The following is a 24,371-nucleotide window of genomic DNA, read 5'->3' on the forward strand; positions in this document are numbered from 1 at the left end:
TATACGGTTACTTACTATCCCCATGATAACATGCTCCATCTCTAACAGGCCGGGAGCTATTTCTCAAATGGTGTATAATTAATTCCCTGTACGCCCTATACATTGCAGAACCCTAATGATCCGTGCTGTGACTCTCATAGCTTGCCTGAAATTTCACAAGACACTTTTTCCTACCTCTAGTACTATTGAATCTGCCTTACTAGTATGGCCCAAGTGTCAGGTTGCTTATACTATGTTTTAAACCTGCCACTGATCCCTTTCTTCCTCGAGGCCCAATTCGGAAGTGAAAGCCTTCAAAATCATTTGATAAATGAGTCAGAGCAGTATTCCCAAGAATACTTGTCCCACTCCCCTGGACTTTGTGATACTACCCACAAAGTCCAAAGGGGCCCATCAAGCACTGTGTTTTTCTTTTAGTGGTAAGAGGTACAAGGTATAATAAATTGCCCTTACTTTGGAGGTAATATTCTGGAATGCTCCAGAGCATTGGACCCAAAAACTGTAGTAGAAGGACTCTGAATCTTTGTAGGATTTATTTCCCACCCTGTGGAGCCCTTATAAAGACATCACGAATGCCTGATAACATGATACCATCAATATAGTAGATCAATGTGATGTTCTGCAGAATGTCTGGATGTTCTTAGTTGCTTTTGGGACTGTGGTGTGACAGAGAAGTAATAAGCTGGGACAAGATCTTGCATGTACCTTGCTGTCCATCACAAGGCAATGCAACCTGCTTCTGATCTTCTCTCCTGATAGGCATGGGAGAGAATGCATTAGCCAGATCAAGAGCTAAAGACCACATTCTATAGCCTGTGTTAATCTTCTCTAGTAAGGATGACCACATCTGGCACAATAACTACAACTGAGGCTACTACTTGATTAAGATTTCACTAGTCCATTGCTATCCACCATGATTCATCAGGTTTTTGTAAGGGGCCATGGAGGCAAATTAAATGAGAGTATAAATGGGGATACAGGCCATTGCCACTGCATTATTTAAGTCCAAGAGTGGGCCTAAACTCTCTCATTCCCTTGGGAAGCAATTTGGTTTTTATTATTTAGACTAAAGATAGGGGTAGTTTCATGGGCTCTCATGTGACCTTTCCTACTACAGTTCTTTTACTCTACTGTTTAAGGAACCAATGTGCAATGCAAGAGTTTAATAAGTGATTAAGTATATCCGTTCCATTTATACATTCAGGAACTGGAGAAATGACCACTAGAAAGCTGTGTGTACCCAGTAGGTCCACTGTGAGATGGGTAGGATTGGTTCAGAAATCCAGGTATTACCTGGTATCAGGTACCTCTGTTCTAACAGGAGGTCAGAGTGGTGCTTGGGTTTTCTGGTTATCAGTGGCACCTTGGACTTCCCCCCAATATATGGTTATTTGGGTAAATGACCACAGGCAGGGACTGCTCTGGGAATCATTGCTATATACACTTGTGGAAGCTTCCTTTCCTCTCTCTCTATTTAATCTTTACATTATTTAAAACTTAAAAGTTGCAAGAACAGTGCAAAGAATTCCTGGATATCTTTTACCCAGATCCCCCGTATGTTAACATTTTACTGCATTTGCTATGTCCTTTTCTCTGTAGATGGATGGATCGGTGGCTCGATGTGTGTGTGTAGTATGTGTGTATATACATACATATACGTACCTTTTTCCAAACTGTTTATGAATAATTTGCAGCATGATTCCCCTTTATTTCTAAACACTTCAGTGCGTGTTTTCTAAAAACAAGGAATTCTCTTAAATAGCCATAGTATAATAATCAAAACCCCCAAATTCACATTGATATAATACTATTACCTAAACTCTAGACCTGACTCAGATTTTACCAATTGTCTCATCCTTTACATCCTCTCATCCATAACATCCTTTATATTAAAAAAATATCCAGGGTCAAGCATTGCTCTCAGCTGTCCTGTTTCTTTGGTCTCCACTGATCTACAACAGTTGCCAAGTCTGTCTTCGTAGTTCATGAAATTGACATTTTTGAAGAGTACAGCCCGATTATATTGTAGCATGTCCTTCAATGTGGGTTGGTTTCCCTCATGGTCAGATTCAAATTACCCATTTTTGGCAGAACTACTACTGAACATCCTGGCGACGTTAAGTTTGATGATTTGGCTAAAATGGTACCTGCCAGGTTACCATTATTACTATTTTACATTCTGCGATTAATAAGTATCTCGTGGGGGTGATACTTGAGAGTATGTGAATGTTAGCTCCTATTTTCTTACCACATTTTCATGCACTATTTTAGCTATCATTGGTTATTTTTGCCTGAGTCAAGGTGCTTGTTGAATGGTGGTTTCTGATTTCATTATTCCTTCTATTGGCTTTCTACGGCAAGAAGGAGCTTTCCCTTCTCCCTTATTTATTTATATCATTGTAGCCCCTATGGGTTTTTACTTTATTTAGTGTTATAATCCCTTACTATCATTATTTAGATCCTCAAATTGTCCCCAATTTTTCTGTCTCCTCTCTTTCAATCATTGGATTCTGGATCTGAGAACTGACTTGGGTTTGGAAATGGGGCAAAGGATCATGACTTTCTACTGGGACAGCTGATCTCAGCCTTCTGCTCATACGTTCTTGGTATTGCTGAATATTATTAAGCAATAATCTCTTGGCTATTTATATATCTTGTTTCTGTGAACATCATGTCCTATAGCACCCTGGAGGTCAGCTACCACTGGCTACCATTCTGACTTTGCTGCCCATGGTGGTAATCATGACCACCTAGCTTCTGGCAAGTAAGTGCTGCTCTCAGGCCTCTGCTATTTTGGGCTTCTAGGATCCCCATAGCTTGGAAGGAGTCCAGTATTGAAGCAGCACCTTCTACCTATAGAGGACAGTTTACAGAGGACAGCAATTAAGAAGCTTCTTAATGATGCCAGTGACACACCCTCCCCAGCACACTTCATATTGTCGCGATAACCAGAATGACCTCTGGGCTCTCCCAAGAAATACAGCGGGTTTTCTCGTATATGGATAATAATAAATCCATTCCAGCTTGGCCATTCCTCCGAGCCTTGTAATCCTCCCTCCATACTCTGCCACAGTAGCTCTTGTATCTCTTCTTCATTTAAGTGGGTCAGGCTTCTAAGAGCTATCCTAACAGGGAATTAGGAAAAGCCCTGGGGCCTTATCAGGATGTTAAGTCTTGTGTCATGGAAGAGTCCCCCCATACTGGTGATTATCCAGCTTTATTTTCTACTCCCCTTGATTCAAGACCTTCAAGATCTGTGTCCAGGCAAATTCTACCCCTTGCTGTTGGTATATCTTTGTTAGCTCCTGCAGCCCCTTCAGTGTATAATCCCTCGGCAGGCCTGGACTTCTCCCGTTGGGCCATGCTCACACTTGACCCCAGTCTTGGTCCAGGATGGGGCAGATCCTGAGGAGGGCAAATATTGTCCTATAAGGTACCTGCCGCCGCAGAAGATCCTGCATTATCTTCAAACAAGGGGTAATTGTTATCCTCTAATAAAGGAAATGAGCTGCTTGTACAGGCCAAAGGATTCTGGGAAATTGGGGGCTCAAAGTTGTTAAGCCTCTCTACCCAGATAGCCCCATTCCAAGTCTACTCCTTCCCTATGGGGGCCCTGACTTGGATGTGGAAGACGTGTGAAGGCTGAGAATTCATCCTGCTGGAATTTTGATAGTCTTATAATTAATTCCTCACGTTGGGGGCAAGGAGACGATGAAAAACTTAAGGATGAGGGAAGATGAGGTCAGGTGTCTGCAATAATCTAATTTCAGAGGCTTAGTGATTAAGTTTCTGGTCCGTGCATGGCTCTGAGATACCGGCATCCAGGAGCCACAGATGAGGCGTTGGCTGAGAGACCTGGTGTTGGCAAATTCTTTGGACTGGAATCTGGCTCCAATCCCCACCAACCCCCCACTTCCTAATGTTACTCCACAGCTCAACACTCTTCCAGCCAGGCTGAAGTCCTTAGGGTCTGGCCACTTGCCAGGCTCATTGCCAAGCCATTCCTTCTTTCATGCTCTTCTTTCTGTCCAGAATAGCTTTCTTTCTTTCTTTTTCTTTCTCCCCTACCAGCCTGCTAAAATCCAAATTCTGAGGTTTCCCTGGTGGCACAGTGGTTAAGAATCCGCCTGCCAATGCAGACGACACGGGTTTGAGCCCTGGTCCGGGAGGATCCCACATGCCGTGGAGCAACTAAGCCTGGGCGCCACAACTACTGAGCCTGCACTCTAGAGCTGGCGAGCCACAACTACTGAAGCCCGCACACCTAGAGCCCGTGCTTCACAACAAGAGAAGCCACCACAATGAGAAGCTCGCGGACTGCAACGAAGAGTAGCGCCTGCTCGTCACAACTAGAGAAATCCCGAGCGCAGCAACGAAGACCCAACACAGCCCAAAAAATTTAAAAATTAAAAATAAAATAAAATCCAAATTCTTGTTTACAGCTGAAAAAAAAATTGACCTCTCTGATTTTTCACAGGCACCATTCCAAGCTGGGGTCCATCTCTCCCACTGGATGGGAAGCTCTGTGGTCAAGCATTTTACTTTAAACATAACAGGATTGAGCGGAACTGTCTTCCTTTCTCCTAGCTAGATACTAGCTTGCTCAGTTTCCCTTTAAAGTTTTTTTTTAATAGAACTATATTTAATTGATTATATTGACATAGATTTAGTCAGATAGTCTCTAAAAAAAAGTACATTCATACTTACAAAAGGTAATTATTTTTTTACTTTAAAGCTGTTTCTTTGGATATCTACTCCCATATTTCTAGATGGCATGTTTATACTGCTGTTTCCTACTTGATTTAAGTTTGGAATATTATTGGCTTCCCACTTTTAAAATGATTTTATATAATGCTCCCCCTCCCCCAATCGTTACTATTATACCCCATACTTACCCTCTACCCATCCTCTCAGCAAATTTATATCATGCCTTTTGACTAGCCCAAGGATCAATTATTATTAAGCCTATGGAAATGTTAATCGAGCCGAGCCATGCAGTATCCTCCGATTGCATTTTCATGCTTGTATAACTTTGTTTTCCCTTGAGTTAATAATTGTTACTTTTAATTTTCTATGAGCCTCTAAACACTCCAACAGAAGGATAAATCTCCTCTCAATGTGTCTGAAGATATTTAAGTAATCACTTCTTCCTTTGGGAGACAGACCTCCCAAAAGTAATTGTCCATGGGCTCCCATCTGGACAGGCCAGCAGTACAGTGGTCATCCTTGGATGAGCAGATCTCCTTTCACCACTAACCTGGCATTCCCAGTGCTTCTTCCCTGAGCTGCGTCCCTTGCTTCCTGGATTCTACATCTTCCTCTTTCTTGGTTAATATACACCATATATAAACAGCTCATACAACTCAACATCAAAAAAAACCATAGAAGCTGATTAAAAAATGGGCAGAAGACGAAATAGACATTTTCCCAAAGAAGAAATAAAGATGGCCAACAGGCACATGAAGAAATGCTCAACGTCATTAATTATCAGAGAACTGTAAACTCAAAATCAAAATGAGATATCACCTCACACCTGTCAGAATGGCTATCATCAAAAAGAACAAATGTTGGTGAGCATGTGGAGAAAAGAGAACCCTTCTACACTATTGGTGGAAATGTAAATTGTGCAGCCACTGTGGAAAACAGTAAAACGTTTCCTCAAAAAAACTAAAAATAGAACTACCATATAATCCAGCAATTCTTCTCCTGGGTATGTATCCAAAGAAAACGAAAACACTAATTCAAAAAGATACATGTGGCTTCCCTGGTGGTGCAGTGGTTAAGAATCTGCCTGCCAATGCAGGGGACACGGGTTCGAGCCCTGGTCCGGGAAGATCCCACATGCCGTGGAGCAACTAAGCCCATGCGCCACAACTACTCTAGAGCCCGCGAGCCACAACTACTGAGACTGCAAGCCACAACTACTGAAGCCTGCGTGCCTAGAGCCCGTGGTCTGCAACAAGAGAAGCCACCTCAATGAGAAGCCTGCGCACCGCAACAAAGAGTAGCCCCTGCTCGCTGCAACTAGAGAAAGACCCACGCGCAGCAACGAAGACCCAACACAGCCAAAAATAAATAAATAAAATAAAACAAAACAAAACAAAAAAACAGAAAAAAACAAAAAGATACATGTACCTCAATGTTCATAGCAGTATTATTTAAAATAGCCAGAATATGGAAGCAACCGAAGTGTGCATCACAGATGAATGGATAAAGAAGTTGTGGTGTATACATATACAATGGAATATGACTCACCCATACATAAAAAAGAATGAACATTTTCCATTTGCAACAACAAGGCTGGACTTGGAGGGCATTATGCTAAGTGAAATAAGTCAGATAGAGTAAGACAAATACTGTATGATATCACTTACATGTGGAATCTAAAAAAAAAAACTAGTGAATATAACAAAAAAGAATCAGACTCACAGATATAGAGAAGAAACTAATGGTTACCAGTGGGGAGAGGGGAGGTGGGAGGGGCAATATAAGGATAGGGGACTAAGAGGTACAAATTATTATGTGTAAAATAAATAAACTACAAGGATAGATTGTACAGTACAGGAAATATAACCATTATAACTGTAAATGGAGTATAACCTTTAAAAATTGTGAATCACTAAGTCATACATATAATATGTAAAATTGTATAATATTGTAAAACAACTATAACTTAGTAAGAGAAAATAAGATAATATGAAAAAGGCAGTATTCTAGAGTAGGTGAGGTTTAGCTATTTCTTTGCAACTTTACTACCAGGTTATAATGACAGCAAGCTTTCAGAACAAATTTTGTCATATGGTCATGACACAAAACACCTTTTCTGTGAATTCTATGAAGGTCAATAGTTTGATTATTTTGATGTCTGTTCTATGCATCCCATGCCTACCATAATGCATGATGCCTGAGTCACTATTCCAGTGACAGGATTCAGCTAACCCTGTCAGTTATGGTGGAAGCATGGAATCTATGGAATCAGTGACAAGACTGAAGACCATTTAAGGATCAAACCCAGAGCACCATCATCAGCACAGTTAAAGGGTCTTTAGACCAGTGATGTCCAGTGGCAACGTATAATGTGAGCTATATTTAAAAACGAAAAACAGTATAATTTGAATAATATATGACCTGGTTTATCCAAAATATTATCATTTTAACATGTTGAACTAGCAATATTTCATATGCTAAATAGCTCATGTGTCTTGTGGCTACCGTATTGGACAGCATAGTTCCAAATTCTTAAACCCTATTCATTTTAGGGGTGGAAATATCTCTAAAATAGTTAAGCTACTGCACATATATTGGATACGATTACTTTTACTAACGAAAACACAATTTGAACATCCATTATCTTAGCAAAATGTCTGAAATTGATGAGAAAGAGATAACTAAAGAGCTTGTAGTAGCTACTTCTGGAATAGAGACTTATTTTATTATTTTTATTGAAGTATAGTTGATTTACAATGTTGTACTAATTTCTGCTGCACAGTAAAGTGACTCAGTTATACACATATACATTCTTTTTTTTAAACTTTTTGTTTTATATTGGAGTATAGTTGATTAACAATGTTGTGTTAGTTTCAGGTGTACAGCAAAGTGATTCAGTTATACATATACATGTATCTATTCTTTTTCAAATGCTTTTCCCATTTAGGTTGTTACATAATATTGAGCAGAATTCCCTGTGCTATACACTAGGTCCTTGTTGGTTATCCATTTATTTATTTATTTTTTAATATCATTTTTAAAATTAACTAATTATTTTTGGTTGCGTTGGGTCTTCATTGCTGTGCGTGGGCTTTCTCTTTGCGGTGAGTGGGGGCTACTCTTTGCAGTTGCGGTGAGTGGGGGCTACTCTTTGCAGTGCGTGGGCTTCTCATTGCAGTGGCTTCTCTTGTTGGGGAGCACGGGCTCTATGCGTGCGGGCTTCAGTAGTTGTGGCACGTGGGCTCAGTAGTTGTGGCGCACAGGCTTAGTTGCTCCACAGCATGTAGGATCTTCTTGGACCAGGGCTTGAACCCATGTCCCCTGCAATGGCAGGGGGATCCTTAACCGCAGCACCACTTGGAAGTCCCTTAGTTATCCATTTTAAATATAGCAGTGTGGGGCTTCCCTGGTGGCGCAGTGGTTGAGAGTCTACCTGCCGATGCAGGGGACACGGGTTTGTGCCCTGGCTCGGGAAGATCCCACATGCCACGGAGCGGCTAGGCCTGTGAGCCATGGCCGCTGAGCCTGTGCCTCTGGAGCCTGTGCTCCGCAACGGGAGGGGCCGCAACAGTGAGAGGCCCGCGTACCGCAAATAAAGAAAGAAAGAAAGAAATATATATATTTATATATCAGTGTGTACATGTCAATCCTAAACTCCCTAACTATCCCTACTCCTCACCCATCCCCCCATAACCATAAGTTTATTCTCTACGTCTGTGAGTCTGTTTCTGTTTTGTAAATAAGTTCATTTGTTTCATTTTTTTAGATTTTGCACATAAGTGATATTTCTCTTTCTCTGTCTGACTTCACTCAGTATGACAATCTCTAGATCCATCCATGTTGCTGCAAATGGCATTATTTTATTCTTTTTAATGGCTGAGTAATATTCCATTGTATATATGTACCACATCTTCTTTATCCATTCTTCTGTCGTTGGACATTTAGGTTGCTTCCATGACCTAAACAGACATTTCTCCAAAGAAGACATACAGACGGCCAAGAGGCACATGAAAAGATGTTCAACATCGCTAATTATTAGAGAAATGCAAATCAAAACTACAGTGAGATATCACCTCACAACTGTCAGAATGGCTATCATCAAAAAATCCACAAACAATAAATGCTGGAGAGGGTGTGGAGAGAAGGGAACCCTCCTATATTGTTGGTGGGAATGTAAATTGGTGCAGCCACTATGGAAAACAGTATGGAGGTTCCTTAAGAAACTAAACATAGAGCTACCATATGATCCTGCAATCCCACTCCTGGGCATATACCCGGAGAAAAACATGGTCCGAAAGGATACATGCACCCCAGTGTTCATTGCAGTGCTGTTTACAATAGCCAAGACATGGAAGCAGCATTCTTTCTTTAATACTCTTTTCCATTATCCTTTATCCCAGGAGACTGGATAGAGTTCCTTGTGCTATATAGTAGAACCTTGTTGTTTATCTATTCTAAATGTAATAGTTTGCATCTACTAACCCCAAACTCCCAGTGCATTCCTCTCCCTCCCCCTTGGCAACCACAAGTCTGTTTTCTATGTCTGTGAGCCTGTTTCTGTTTTGTAGATAAGTTCATTTGTGCCATATTTTAGATTCCACATATAAGTGATATATGGTATCTGTCTTTCTCCTTCTGACTTACTTCACTTAATATGATAATCTGTAGTTGCATCCATGTTGCTGCAAATGGCATTATTTCATTCTCTTTTATGGCTGAGTAGTAAGCCATTGTATGTATGTACCACGTCTTCTTTATCCATTCATCTGTCGATGGACATTTAGGTTGTTTCCATGTCTTGGCTATTGTGAATAGTGCTGTTATGAACCCTGGGGTGCATGTATCTTTTTGAATTATAGTTTTGTTCAGGTATATGTCCAGAAATGGGATTGTTGGATAATATGGTACCTTTATTTTTAGTTTTCTGAGGAAGCTCCATACTGTTTTCCATAGTGGCTGTACCAACTTACATTTCCACCAACAGTGTAGGAGGATTCCTTTTTCTCCACACCTTCTCTAGCATTTGTTATTTGTAGACTTTTTAATGATGGCCATTCTGACCTGTGTGAAGTGGTACCTCATTGTAGTTTTGATTTGCATTTCTCTAGTAATTAGTGATGTTGAGCATCTTTTCATGTGTCTACTGGCCATCTGTATGTCTGCTTTGGAGAAATGTCTATTAAGGTCTCCTGCCCATTTTTTTTTGATTGGGTTTGTTTTTGTTGTTATTGTTGAGCTGCATGAGCTGTTTGTTTATTTTGGAGATTAAGTCCTTGTTGGGCACATCGTTTACAAATATTTTCTCCCATTCCGTAGGTTGTCTTTTTGGTTGTTTTATGGTTTCCTTTGCTGTGCAAAAGCTTGTAAGTTTGATTAGGTCCCATTTGTTTATTTCTGTTTTTATTTCTATTCCCTTGGGAGACCTAAGAAAACATTGGTACAATTTATGTCAGAGAATGTTTCGCCTATTCTCTCTTCTGGGAGTTTTATAGTGTCAGGTCTTATATTTAAGTCTTTAAGCCTTTTGAGTTTATTTTTGTGCGTAGTGTGAGGGTGTGTTCTAACTTCATTGATTTACATGCAGCTGTCCAACTTTCCCAGCACCACCTGCTGAAGAGACTTTTTTCCCATTTTATAGTCTTGCCTCCTTTTTCAAAGAATAATTGACTGGAGGTGTGTGGGTTTGTTTCTGGGCTCTCTGTTCTGTTCCACTTATCTGTATGTCTGTTTTTGTACCAGTACCACACTGTTTTGATTACTGTAGCTTTGTAGTATTGTCTGAAGTCTGGGAGATTTATGCCTCCTGCTTTTTTTTCCCCCCTTGGGATTGCTTTGGCAATTCTGGGTTTTTTATGGTTCTATATAAATTTTAGGATTATTTGTTCTAGTTCTGTGAAAAATGTCATGGATAATTTGATAGGGGTGGTATTAAATCTGTAGATTGCTTTGGGCAGTATTGCCATTTTAACAATGTTAACTCTTCCAACCCAAGAACATGAGCTATCTTTCCATTTCTTTAAATCCTCTTTAATTTATTAATGTTTTTATAGTTCTCAGCAAATAAGTCTTTCACCTCCTTGGAAAGGTTTATTCCTAGGTATTTTATTTTCTTAGTGCAATTTTAAAAGGTATTTTTTTTACATTCTTTTTCTGATATTTCATTGTTAGTGTAAATAAATGCACTGATTTCTGAATGTTAATCTTGTATCCTGCTACTTTGCTGAATTCATTTATTAGATCTAGTAGTTTTTGTGTGAAGTCCTTAGGGTTTTCTATATATAGTATCATGTCATCTGCAAATAGTGACAATTTTACCTCTTCCCTTCCAATTTGGATAAAAAACAATGGTTAGATGCCACTAAGTAGGTGGAAATGCCTTAACCATATGCATGTTGTCAGGCCCAAGGGCCTCTTCCATTGTTGTCAAGGGGAGTGTTAACCTTGTCTCCTTTTATACAACACTGGAATAGAGAATTTTTTGATGAAATGTTTAGCTGACAGCAATTGACTGAGGTATAATTCCTGAACAGCGCAACTAACCTTCTGGAATGAGATTTAAAGTAACAGCATACACTTTCTTCTGATGGACTGTATTTTAAAACCAATGTGATATTGCCCTTACTTTGGGAAATATTTCCAAAAAGCTATGAAATAGATCTTCAAAAATTTTATACATATGCAAACACAAATATTGTTCCAAACTTGTCTGTGTGTGTATGTCTGTGTGTCCATGTAGGCACAAAGGATTCACACTTTAAGTCAGACTGTCTTGGGTATCTTGCTAAAACTCTTTCCCACTAGTTCTTAGAAAATTTTAATATGATAGCACCAGGGAGCCTGAGGCAGCATGACTTATGGTGGTGAGGCAGAGTAATGTTTTGAGATACTCACCTGAATTGTTTGCTGAATATTTTTTTCCTCTCCTGAATTTTAATTAGGTAGATCTTGTTTCATTATCCAGTCTGCCATTCTGTGTCTTTTGATTGGAGCATTATTCCATTGACATTTAAAGTAATTATGATAAGTATGTATTTATTGCCATTTTGAACCTTGTTTTCCATTTGATTTTGTATTTCTTCTTTGTTCATTTTTTTTTTTTTGCTTTTCCATTTTGTAGGTTGATGGGTTTTTTTTAAATTGTACTTGAGTTTCTTTCTTTTTGGTTTTTGTGAATTTTTTGTATATTTTTGATTTGTGATTAGCCTGGTTTTCAAGTATGTTAACCCATAACTATATCTACTTGCTTTACACTGATAGTCATATAAGTTCAAACACATTCTTTTTTTTTGGCTGTGTGGGGTCTTCATTGCTGTGCGTGGGCTTTCTCTAGTTGTGGTGAGTGGAGGCTACTCATTGTACTGGTGCGTGGGCTTCTCATTTCAGTGGCTTCTCTTGTTGTGGAGCACAGGCTCTAGGTGTGTGAGCTACAGTAGTTGCGCACCCTGGCTCAGTAGTTGCGGCACACAGGCCCTAGAACACGCAGGCTTCAGTAGTTGCTGCATGTGGGCTCAGTAGTTGCGACATGCAGGCCCTAGAGTGCTCAGGCTTCAGTAGTTGTGGTGCACAGGTTTAGTTGCTCCGTGGCATGTGAGATCTTCCCGGACCAGGCATCGAACCCGTGTCCCCTGCATTGGCAGGTGAATTCTTAACCACTGCACCACCAGGGAAGTTCCCAACACATTCTAAAAGATCTACATTTTCTTATTCCCCTCACCTATGTTTTGTGATCTTGATGTCCTATTTTACATCTTCATGTTTATACTTTTGCTGTTCATTGTAGTTATAATTGCTTTCAGAATTTTTTTTGATTTTTTTTTAAAGTCTATGTACTAGCTTGTTTAAGTGATCTTCAATCCTTTTAAATATTTGCCTTTTGTATTGTGATTTTCCCTTTCCTATAGAATCTTGTTTCTTTTCTATTTAGAGAAGAACTTTCACTATTTCTTTCAGTTTTAGTATTGCTGTATTCTTTTAGTTTTTGCTTCTCTGAGGAATTCTTTATCTCTCCTATTCTAAGTGATAGTCTTGCTGGGTAGAGTATCCTTGGTTTCAGGTTTTTCCCTTTCAGCACTTTGAATATATTTTGCTCCTCCCTTCTGGCCTGAAGAAGGTTCTGTAGAGAAATCAGCTGATAGCCTTATGGGGGTTCCCTTGTAACTGACTCTTCGTTTTTCTCTTGCTGCCTTTAGAATCCTCTCTTTATCTTTAATTTTTGCCATTTTAATTATGATACATCTTGGTGTGGGTCTCTTTGGGCTCCTTTTATTTGGGAGCCTCTGTGCTTCCTGTACTTGGATATCTGTCTCCTTCTTCAGATCAGGGAGGTTTTCAGCCATAATTTCTTCAAATACACCTTTGATTCCTTTTCTCTTTCTTCTTTTTCTGGAGCCCGTATTGTGCATAGGTTGGCATGCTTTATGTTATCCCATAGATCTCATATGTTGCTTTCTTTTCACTTGTCTTTCTGTCTGCTGTTCTGATGGGGTGATTTCCATTATTCTATCTTCCAGATCACTTATTTGTTCTGCATTATTTAGGCTGTTATTCATTGCCTTTAGCTCAGTTTTTATCTCAGAAATTGAGCTGTCTAATTTTGAATGTCTCCTCTTTATAGCTTCTAGTTCCCGTTACAGTGATCTGCATTGCTTTTGACAGTCTCTGTTAATTCCTTTAGCATTTTTACTACCTCTTTTTTGAACTCAGGGTCTGGTAGACTAGAGAGATCTGTTTCATTGTTCTTTCAAGGGATTTCTCTTGTTCTTTTAGTTGGGAGTAATTCCTCTGTTTCATTTTACTTAAATTTCTCTGACTCTATGAATTTAGGAGGAACAGTTATCTACAGTGGTCTTGAAGGGCTGTTTTTATGTGGGAACATCCCTGTGTGCACTGTGTGAGTCTGGTATTTTTTGTGCAAGGGCTATTTTTGGTATAGATGCCTGCCACGGTTTTCCTCAGTGTGTGTCTGTTGTCCCCTTGATAGGGGTGTGTTTGGTGTTGTGGTGACTGGAGTCTGCACTGGATGTTGGGCAGGGCCTCCTCTTTGCTCTGTGGCTGTCACAGCTCTGTCAGGGGCAGGCTCTGCTCCCCAGTTCTTGGAGTAGAAACCCCCGGATCCAGTTTGGGGTGAGGTGTACTGTGGTGTGAGATAGACAGGACTGGAGTGCTCCTGCTGGGAAAGGAGCCACTATGTGTTTCTCCCCAGGGGCTGTCAGTGGGACACGCAACTCTGTGACACCTCCTGCCACCTGGTTTGCGCACTCACAGTCTGCTGCTGCTAGTGTAGCCCCTGGACCTATCCCCACTGTGGGAGCATTGACAATCAGCTCAGCTCAGACGTCAACCCTGCCTCCCGTGAGGGCGAGCTCCCGAAGTCCGCTGAAGCCAAAGCTGCACCCCACCACGAGCGTGCTGATAATGAGGTTCCTGTGGCGGACTCAGGTCCATCCTGCACACACCCACTCTGTTGGCCTGGACCACCCTCCAGGCCTTTCGGGCTGTCTTCACGCAGCCAAACTGATTCCTCTCCCTGGATCTGTCTGCTGAAGCCTGAGTTTCAGCACCCAGCCACTGCGAAGGAGGTTCCCAGGGGGAGGGAAACTTTCCTTTTTCACAGTGTCTTCCCAGGGGTGCACGTCCTGTCCAAATTCCTTTTTTTTTTCCTTTTTGCCCTACCTGGTTACATGGGGATCTTTCTTATAGTTTTAGTTGTATAAGAGATCTCCTGCCAGCTTTCAGCTGGTACTCTGTGAGAATTCTTCCACATGTAGATGTATTTTCGATGTGTTTGTGGGGGGAGGTGAGCTACACGTCCTTCTGCCCCACCATCTTGCTCTCCTCCCCCTCTGAAGAATTTTTAACATTAGACTAGTTATGACCTTCAACTTTGGTAAATGTCAGAGCCCTGGTGACTCTTCATTATTATAACTGGATATCCTAGAATATGGTTTTTTTTTTTTTAAAGATTATGCTGCTGTAGTCATGATAGCTTGCTAAGGATGGGTGGGGTATTACATTATGTACCAAGGGATAATAATTTTGTTTGACAGGAAATACATGTTAATAGTTATTAAGAGCTTCGTATGTTATATCCAGCATTATGTTAAGTGCTTGACTTGGAGCATTTCATTGAATTCTCCTAATACTAGAGAGATCCCTGTCACCCTTCAATGACAGACAAGAAACAGCATAGAAAGCCTAGTTATTTTACCTACAATCACATGGTTCAAGTGGCAAAGTTGGGTTTAAACTGATGCATGTGACTTGGTGCTTATTCTCTTCCTCAACTCATTTACATTCTCTCTTTCTGCTTCTCTCTCTCTGTCTCCATCTCTCATCTCTCTCTCTCTCTCTCTCACACACACACAGAATACCTATACCTAGAATAACTGTGTGTACATACTCTATACACTGATAATGATGAACTGCATCAGGTATTTATTTACTGCCACTACTCTGTACCAGGTACTGTTCTAGGTGCTGAGTGAGAAGCAAGAAATATGACAGACAAGGTTTTTGTCACTAGTGGGAAGAGACAGGACTTAGATCCATAAGGTCATTCCAGAAATTCAGTGTGATAAAGAAAATAAAATAGGATGCTGTGATTGAGGATGAACTACTGGGAGGCATTTAATGTGGCGGCTGTGGAAAGCATCTTTGAGAAGATGGCCTTTGAGCTCAGACTTGAATGAAGAGAGGGAATCCTCCGTGCCAAGATCTGGAGCGAGAGCTTTCCAGCTTGAGCAGAAGCCCTCCAGTGAGAGCAAGTAGGGTGTGTTCAAGGGACAGAAAGAAGGTCAGTGAATCTGGAGCATAATCAGTAGGAGGAAAATTGGGTGGAAATGAAATCACAGGAGTAGGTGGAGCTAGACCTTTAGGGCCTGTGGTTCATGGTGGAAGAGGAGGAGAAGAAAGAAGAGGAAGAGGGTGAGGGTGCTATGTACGCCCTGGCCTCCCAAGGACAGGTGGTGGCCAGAGGTTCTTACGTATTTACCTCACTTAATCCTCCCAACAATCCTGGGATGTAGGAACTGTCATCTGTACTCCTCAGAGATCAACTGTGAAACTTGAGCCCTGAGTATCTGTCACTTCCTTCGGTGTTTCAAAGGTTACTGCAGAATCCTGCAAATCCAGCTGAATTCACTTACAATATGATTGAAACACCTACTGGATGCTTGTAACTGATTTCACTGTTAAATTCGTATCCTTATATTTCTCTTCAGTGTTGCTTTATTGGTGGTCCTCTGAAAATAGTCACTCTTCTTTAACACAAGAACATCTGCTAGAGATCTTTCACTTGGCTCTTCTGTCTAGTCAGTTAACATTTATAATCAAAATATGTTCTCCTTGTCCTTAACAACAGTATTCTCTTCACTAAGAATCCTTGAAGTTGCCCATGCAATACGTGAGGATGGAAAATCTTATTTTCCTTTTATTCCTTGAACCTTGATTTATCGACCAAATTACTTGCCAGGAATGTTTGTCATATGTGTCCCCTGGGACTTGCAGCAGCAGAGCTGGGCTGCAAAGCCTGGGTCTTTGTTGATGTGTAGTGGCTCAGGGGCTACAGTTACCTGCCCAGGCTCAGCTCACCTTCATTCAAGTATAAGCTATTTTTATCTTTTTTTTTTTTAAAAAACCCAGAATGTTAAGTGGGGCACACCCCATTTCTGCTGGAGCCGTTCTAGTATATTTTTTAAATTAATTAATTAATTAATTTATGGCTGTGTTGGGTCTTCGTTTCTGTACGAGGGCTTTCTCTAGTTGTGGCAAGCGGGGGCCACTCTTCATCGCGGTGCGCCGGCCTCTCACTATTGCGGCCTCTCTTGTTGCGGAGCACAGGCTCCAGACACGCAGGCTCAGTAATTGTGGCTCACGGGCCCAGTTGCTCTGCGGCATGTGGGATCCTCCCAGACCAGGACTCGAACCCACGTCTGCTGCATTGGCAGGCAGATTCTCAACCACTGTGCCACCAGGGAAGCCCCTATTTTTATCTTTTTAAAAAATCATTTTCTCCAGGTTGAAATCAAAGTGTTGGCAGGGTCACGCTCCTTCTTGAGGCTTTAGGGAAGAATTCATTCCTTTCTTCTTGCAGCTTCTGGGGGCTGCCTGCAGTCCTCGGCTTGTGGTTGTTTTACTCTAATCTCTGCTTCTGTGGTCACATTGCTTTTTCTTCTGTTTGTGTGTCTGTGTCAAATCTCCCACTGCCTCCCTTTTTATAAGGATACATGCAATTGCATTTAAAATACTTGGATAATGCAGGATAATCTCTTATATCAAGATCCGTGTGGACTCACAGCTTCAGTCCTTTTTTTGCCATTGTCAACTGAAAGAAAACTCAAAACCTAAAAGTTGCAAGTTATGCTTTATTTGGGGATCTTATTGAGGATTATAGTTGGGAAGATTTTCAGATAGCTCTGAGGAACTGTTCCAAAGAGGTAAGGGTGGAGCCAGGGTATATAGGAGCTTTTGCTGGAGAAAAAACAAAAACAAAAAAACATGTAGTCGAACATCAAAAGATTACTGGTAATCACAAAAAACAGCCATCTCTAGTTAATGATTTTAGTGCTTTTCTTTGTATGGGAAGATGCAGAAGTCTGTTCTCATTGAAAGTCTTCCTTTGATATGCATCCTAACTATCTCTGGCCAGTATCCTGTTTTTCTCCATCCTGAATCCCCTCAGGGTATACCATGGGTAGAGGCAGGGGGTCTGCAGTGGCTGCTGGCTTGATGGTGGGCAACACTCCTTGTTTACATTTAAGTTAGTATTCAGAGTCCAGAGGTTAGGGTATAGATAGTTTTAGAGGGACAGTTTTCAGCCTATCATAATACTAACAGCAGTTGAGTTGTTCAGTATTTATTAATAGTATATCTTATGTCTTTCCTTTTAGATGGTCAGATTCATGTGGGCAGGAATTTTTGTTTTGTTTTGTATACCTTAACAAATATGAAGAATTCTGCTGGAACTCTGGGATGGGGGAGGGAAGTGAGTCCTTTTGGTTTCAGGTGGAATTTGGCGCACACGAAGAATATTTTTGCCACATGCGAATGTGGGTTTTCAATTTACTTGATTTCCCAGGAGCTAAAGAAATGTAATGGTATATAAGCATTTTTTAATTTGTAAGACTTGTCATGCGATTGCATGACGCTATTCACATCTTACACTCCTGAAAACCATATTCATCTATTGGTTTGTAAGGTAGCAATGGGATTGAACCAATTGGCATTACATGGGTACCATGTAATAGACGTTTAATTGGGCACATGCCCGGAAGGAACCAACAAATTAAGCATTTGGGTAGAATATTTAATGTATTAAACATCCAACATAGAAAGTTAAGTCAATGGGTTTTCTCTCTACTTATTTTGTACCTGAAAATAGCTCAAGAAAATCTGTAGAGACATAGCTCTCATTCCTCCCTGCAAAGGTTCGTAATGTAAGGGGTTTCACATGTATCTCGTCATTGGGAATTTAGGTGATGATATAAAGGATTATTATCTCCAAGGAACGTGTGAGCTGTCAAAGTAAAATAAAAATCCTCCCACCCCCTCCCCAGCTCGTTAATAATTTGACCAAATCTGTCGTATAGTGTGTCTTGACACAAGTTTGTTTGTGATCAAGGAAACATTAACTAGAATATTCCTTCATAAATAGGAATGTTTAACATATAAAAGATAGGACTTACGAGGCAGTTTATATTCTGAACTATGCTTATATCCTAGGGTTGTGATGGACAAAATAATTATCAGAGTTTCTACAAACCTTATGGGAGAGAAATAGCATGTTGAAGACAAGTGCACGGAAAATCTCTACTGGGATTCAGGCAAACCGTATAGATTTTGTTATTGATACCTGTATATCCAAAACCCAGTCTGCCTATTCAGGCACAAATCTGTATTGAAGGAATGCTGTGTGCCAGGCATGATGCTAGATTTGGTATAAAAAATATGATACCTCCCCCAAAGACTTTCAGGTCTAGTAAGAGACAAAAAGAAATAGTCTTTGAAGCATTGTGATTAATGTTTGTGTTGGAAAATGTCTTCTCCTTCCATATTCTGTCTCCTCCTTCCACTCCAAGCACCCCTGGTGGGAAGACTCTCCAGAGCTTTGTTGCAGCAGGTAGACTGCAGGCCATAGACCCTGTGGGCAGACAGGATAAAATAGCCCTGCCGTCCCCACCTACTGGTGTTCACACCCTCATATAATCCTTTCCTGTTGAGTGTGGCAGCACCTGTGACTTGATTTTAACCAGTGGAATATGGAAAGGCAATGGGATGTATATGATTGTGTTTATGTGATTATGTAAGATTGTAGCATCCATTTTTTTAAATTGTAGTATAGTTGACTTACAATGTTGTGATAGTTTCAGGTGTACAGCAAAGTGATTTGGTTACACACACACACACACATTCTTTTCAAATTATTTCCCGTTATAGGTTATTACAAGGTATTGAATATAGCTCCCTGTGCTACACAGTAGGTCCTTGTTGTTTATTTTATATATAGTAGTGTGTATCTGTTAATCTCAAACTCCTAATTTATCCCTGCTCCCCTTTCCCCTTTGGTAACTATAAGCTTGTTTTCTATGTCTGTGAGGCTATTTCTGTTTTGTAACTAAATTTATTTGTATCATTTTTTAGATTCCACACATAAGTGGTATCATGTGATATTTGTCTTACTTCAGTTGGCATGATAACCTCTAGGTCCATCCATGTTGCTGCAAATGGCATTATTTCATTCTTTTTTATGGCTGAGTAGTATTCCATTGTGTATATATACCACATCTCCTTTATCCATTCATCTGTTAATGGACATGTAGGTTGTTTCCATATCTTGGCTGTTGTAAATAGTGCTGCTGTGAACATTGGGGTACATGGATTTTTTTCAAATTAGAGTTTTCTTCTTTCCTGGATATATTGCTAGAGTCTTGCTAGAGTCTCTCTCTCTCTGTCACTGGCTTTGAACAAGCAAGTTGCCACAAGTCCTATGGCCACAAGAAACTGAATGCTTCTAACATCCGTGGGCATGAGGAAGCACATACTTCCCCAGCTGAACCTTCAGAAGAGAGCCCAGTCCTGGCTGACACCCTGATTACAGCCTTGTGAGATACTGATTACAGCAACAGAAAACTAGTCCAGTTCCCAAAGCCCTGGCATAGGGCTCCCTCCCAGGTGTGGCTTGGTCTTAGTTTCACTAGAGGTAAGAAGCAGACCATGGGGAGTGGAGGACTGGGGAGAAGTAAGGGAGGCACATGGGCTTTCACTGAGGCTAAAGAGCTTATACCTGTTCCAAGAGGCACTGGGAATCCTTTGAAGCATTTTAAATGAAGGAATAACAAGTTTAGATTTATGAGCTCTGATTTCCCTCTCAATAAAAATGAGGGAGAAAGGCTGATGCCCTAAATTCTTTGCACCTGGAGCCCATCACCCTGATCTTGTTCTTTCCCCGTCCTCGATTAAATGCCTTTGGACGGGTCCATTTCTGGCCCAGTGCCACTGGGATCTCCTCACACTTCCCAGCGCTCTCCTATCCCTTCCTAAACCCTAAAGTTATTTCTGAAACTTTCTTCTGATTTACTCTACCACTTTCAAAGTTTCTGAAGACAAGTGGAATTAATGCATTATTGGTCTTTAGAAAGTAGCTTCAGAGGTCATCCCTACAAAAGCCTGAAGAGCTGAGACATTCTAGATGAGTCCTTAGGGAGTCAGAATTTGACAGTCAAATGAGGCTTAGCGGGGTGGGTAACACACCTTGGGCACACGGGCAGCTAGTCTCAGCTCTGATCATGACTTCATTGAAACTATCTAGTTCCATTACTGCCAGTGACCTAGCTTTGTTCTTACTGACATATTTTCAGTAAATATATGAGAGAAATATATTCTTGTTACACAGCTGTGCCCCTTCAACCCTTCATCAGTCATCAACTCTCTCTATTCCATTCTTTCTTAGTTCCACTAGTTTTTAAACTGTTTGTGAAAAAGACCTTATTTCCGAATCCAGTTTATTGTTACTCATCAGAGTCATTTGTAGACTTACCTCCGTCTCTCTTTTTTTCATGCCTTTTGGTGATTGTTGTGGTGCGTATTCCCTCTGTCCTTCTGATGCCAACCAGGGTTCTTGGCCTTCCCCAATCAACAGAAATTGACTAGAGGCCAGACAAGAAATTCAGGCAAGGTTTTACTGGGGCCCCTGTGGCCGCAGGAGGGAGTTCCCTTGCTCGCTTCCCCAAGTGAGCTGGCTCCTTATATGGGGTGAGGGTAGGGGTGTGTCCAGGGGTCGGGCCAGAGGTGTTCTGCCCACCCCTTGGTGATGCTGTGTGCCGGGGGCATGCACAGTACCCTGCTTTGGCTCCTGATAGCCGGTTTGTGCTCCGGGCTCTCCAGAAGTGGCAGTTGGGTCTTTTGGTCTTTTTGTATCTCTTGTTCCAGAATCTGCCCCACCTGCTCGTGCACACAGTTATCTTTAGTCCCATACAGTTTCTTTGTATTTTGTTGCTGGAGGAGACGTGTGTCCAGCTGCAAGCACTGCAGCACTGCAGCAAGGGTCCCAGGTCCCAAGCTGTCTCACTTCCCTCCCTTTACTCCCTTGTGGATTCCCCCTTCAATCTGTTCATCCACTCGTCAAGCATTTCAGTGGCCTAGTGACCTAGGCATTGAGAATAAAAGAAAAGCTACAATCCTCTCCTGGCCTCTAGATGACCAGCAATCAAACTGGAGGAAAGATGGTGCGCCCACAGCTGTGCAGCTGAAGCACAGTGTGTGTCCAGTTGCCTGCAGGACGTTCCCACCCAGTTGCCGAGCAGCATTTCCAACTCAGGGCTCCAGTCTGAACACAGGATTACACCTGCCCTCCTCCCCACTGCTCCTCTTGCCAGGTTTCCTGTGTCAGCAAACAGCACCACTGTCCATTCAGTTGCCCAATCCGAAACCAAGGAGGCCTCCTTGCTCTCTTCTCTTCCCTCGGAGCCAGTCAGTCAGACACCAGGTCTCGTCCCTATCTCTCCCTGTCTCTTGACTCTGTCTGCCTCCGTCTACCCTCTGTCTATCACTCCTATCCTCTCACTAGACTATCACAATGGCCTCCTGACTGTTTTTGCCGCATCCTTCTTTGGTCCTCCTCTTCCAATCCATTCTTTCCGTAGAAGCCACAGTTGTACTTTAAAGGCACAAACCTGGTTGAGATACTGCCCTATTTAACATCCTTCCATGGTCCTCAGTGCACCAGGAAGGAGGCCCAACCCCTCGTGCTCTGGCCCCTGTGTCCCTGCGCAGCTCAGAGGCCTCCCCCTCCACCCCTCACCCCCACCCCCCACCCCAGCCTGTGGGTCTGGAACACACCGCGCAAGCGCTCTTCTCCCTGGGCCACGCTGTGTGCTGTTCCCACACCTTACACATGCCCCTGCCCCACTCTCCTCCCCATGGCCTCTTCACAGGAAATGTCCCCGCCCCAAGACAGGGTGATGTATCCTGACTTTCCCGTGCTTCAGCATGTTGGTCCTGCCTCTAAAAAATTGATTATGGAAGACCATTTGGGTGATGCAAACACACTTCTGTTTTTTTTTTTTTTTTTTTAACACTTCACAAAGCTGGCAGTCTCCATTCAGAGAACTACAAAACGGGGCGGGAGATAGGAAGCATTTATAGGATAAAGAAACGAGCAAGGAGAGAAATATAGAAACTCTCTGGCTGGGGCCACATAGTCAACCTTGTTTGTGGTGAGAAGAACAAAGAAGTAAGTATAGAGCCCAGAGCTGGCTTGACCTTGGGGGTCGGCTGACCCGGTCGACTGCGTTTCTGTCAAGCGGAACATTTACCGGGACAGGAAAGTTATCCAAGTTTCAGTTTGCTGACGTGGTACCTGGGCAGGAGCAGCTTTGTCTTGGGCCTAGAAATTTCTTTCAATGGTCCTTATGTAATAATTGCCTACTTGGCTTCACTCTTGTTCCCCACCTCCAGCCTAAGGACAGCATCTCAAAGCCTGGTTTAGCTCATCGCAGTGGAAAAACTCAATAGGTCTAGATGGTTTAACAAATGCAGGCTATGTGGTTTAATGGTTTAGAATTTAGGCTCCAGAAGCACAAAGCTTGGGTTAGGTTTCCCACTGGTAGCAAATTGTTTGCCTGGACCTGCGCTGGAGTCCTAGCCCAGGCCAGGATCCCTTGTCTCTGTCAGGGTCAGCGAGGTTCTTTTTCTGCTCAGATTCGTACAGACAATAATGAAACTGATGCTGAGACTGGAACAGCGCTACCTTTATTCAATGGCCAAAGAATGGAGAAGTCCGAACTTAATTGGCCAATCAACTTCTCAACCCGATTTGGACAGAGACACCTTGTATACAGGAGGTTTGGGGTAAAAGGGAGGGAATTGGAAAGAGAGGCAGGAATATTCATGACTTATCTGAGAACAGGGGTGTGATTTGGACCTGGAACTGAGGCAACATTCCTTTTCAGTCCTTGTATGAGCTTTTCCAGTTGTTGTCATGGCAATTGTCAGCTGTCATGGCACCTGTGGGTGTGTCTTTTAACATATGCTAATGTATTACAATGAGCATATAACGAGGCTCATGGTTACTGGAAGTCAAACCTTCTGCCGTCTTGAGCCTCATTGGTTCTAACCAGTACTCCTTTTTCTCTTTGCAGCTTCCTCCTGAAACTTAGATAGGAGCAATTGGTTTCCATTAAGGGGAAGGGCAGAGGTACGATTCTGGGGCAGCAGCCTTGGTAACACGACCTCAGTCAACCTAGGGGCAAAAAGGCGGAGAGAGAATGTTCATTTCCACCGCTAAGGCTTATTCTTAGAAAAACTCAAGACTGACTGCTTGTCAGGTTCTGCTTGATGCCCAGCTGTGGCTGCATTCTTCTCTGCTTGGTTACCATCACTTGACCCGCTTTCATGACCTTCTGTCTGGTTCTTCCTTCTTTCCAGCCTTCCTTTCTTTCATTTTGAATATAGCAACAGAGAAGTCGTTCAGGAACTCTCTCCAATAAAGGATACAGGTATTACAGAAGTAAAATTCAGAAAGGCCTAATGGGGACTAGAATTACAAATGATAAGGATGCATTAATAGCTCAGGCTTCTGGAGGTGGGGGACTAGATTTCAACCCTAGATCTTTGTATTTCTACCTGTATGAACTCAGAAAGTTCAGCTGCCTTCTTTGATGGCTGGTGTATAACATGTAGGTAGTAATTGTACTAGTCAGGGCTCTTTGTTGCAAGCAGTAGAAACCAGCTGTGATTTAAGTTAAGATAAAAGGGGAGCTAATGGAAAGGTCACTGATACAGCTATTTCACAGACTTGTTGTAAGGATGGGTTTAAATAACGGGTAACAAATTACTTAGCACAATATGGCACATAGAAAGTATTAGAAGCGCTAGCTGTTAGTGTACCATCAGTGTTTTATGATCATTGTTTTGAGCTCTGTCCTCAGTTTCTTGCCTGTCGCTTTGTTTTAATATAAAGTGATGCTATTCTTGATGCTTTGGTACATTCTTTCAATTTTTGAGAATTGGGCTCTGGAACCTACAGTTAACTAGCCATTTCTGGTCCAATCAATTATTGCCAAGAGGAGTAGGGTCATGTGACACAAACGTGGCCTCTAAACTCTTTTTTAATTTTTTTTTAATTTTTAAATTTAATTAATTTTTTTTTTATACAGCAAGTTCTTATT

The 24,371-nt window shown here is 41.7% G+C and overlaps 1 long non-coding RNA gene and 1 other non-coding gene across 2 annotated transcripts in view; one reads left to right on the forward strand and one right to left on the reverse strand.

Annotated features, from left to right (window-relative positions):
• LOC141277986 (uncharacterized) overlaps positions 1 to 24,371 on the forward strand; it is a 255,725-nt gene that overhangs the window by 7,821 nt on the left and 223,533 nt on the right. The window lies entirely within an intron of this gene.
• Positions 11,044 to 11,169, reverse strand: LOC117311492 (U6atac minor spliceosomal RNA). The gene has a single exon (XR_004525688.1). It is a non-coding gene; the product is annotated as a U6atac minor spliceosomal RNA (small nuclear RNA).

This window comes from Tursiops truncatus, chromosome 2, assembly GCF_011762595.2.
Source record: "Tursiops truncatus isolate mTurTru1 chromosome 2, mTurTru1.mat.Y, whole genome shotgun sequence".
In the NCBI taxonomy this organism is placed as follows: Eukaryota; Metazoa; Chordata; class Mammalia; order Artiodactyla; family Delphinidae; genus Tursiops; species Tursiops truncatus.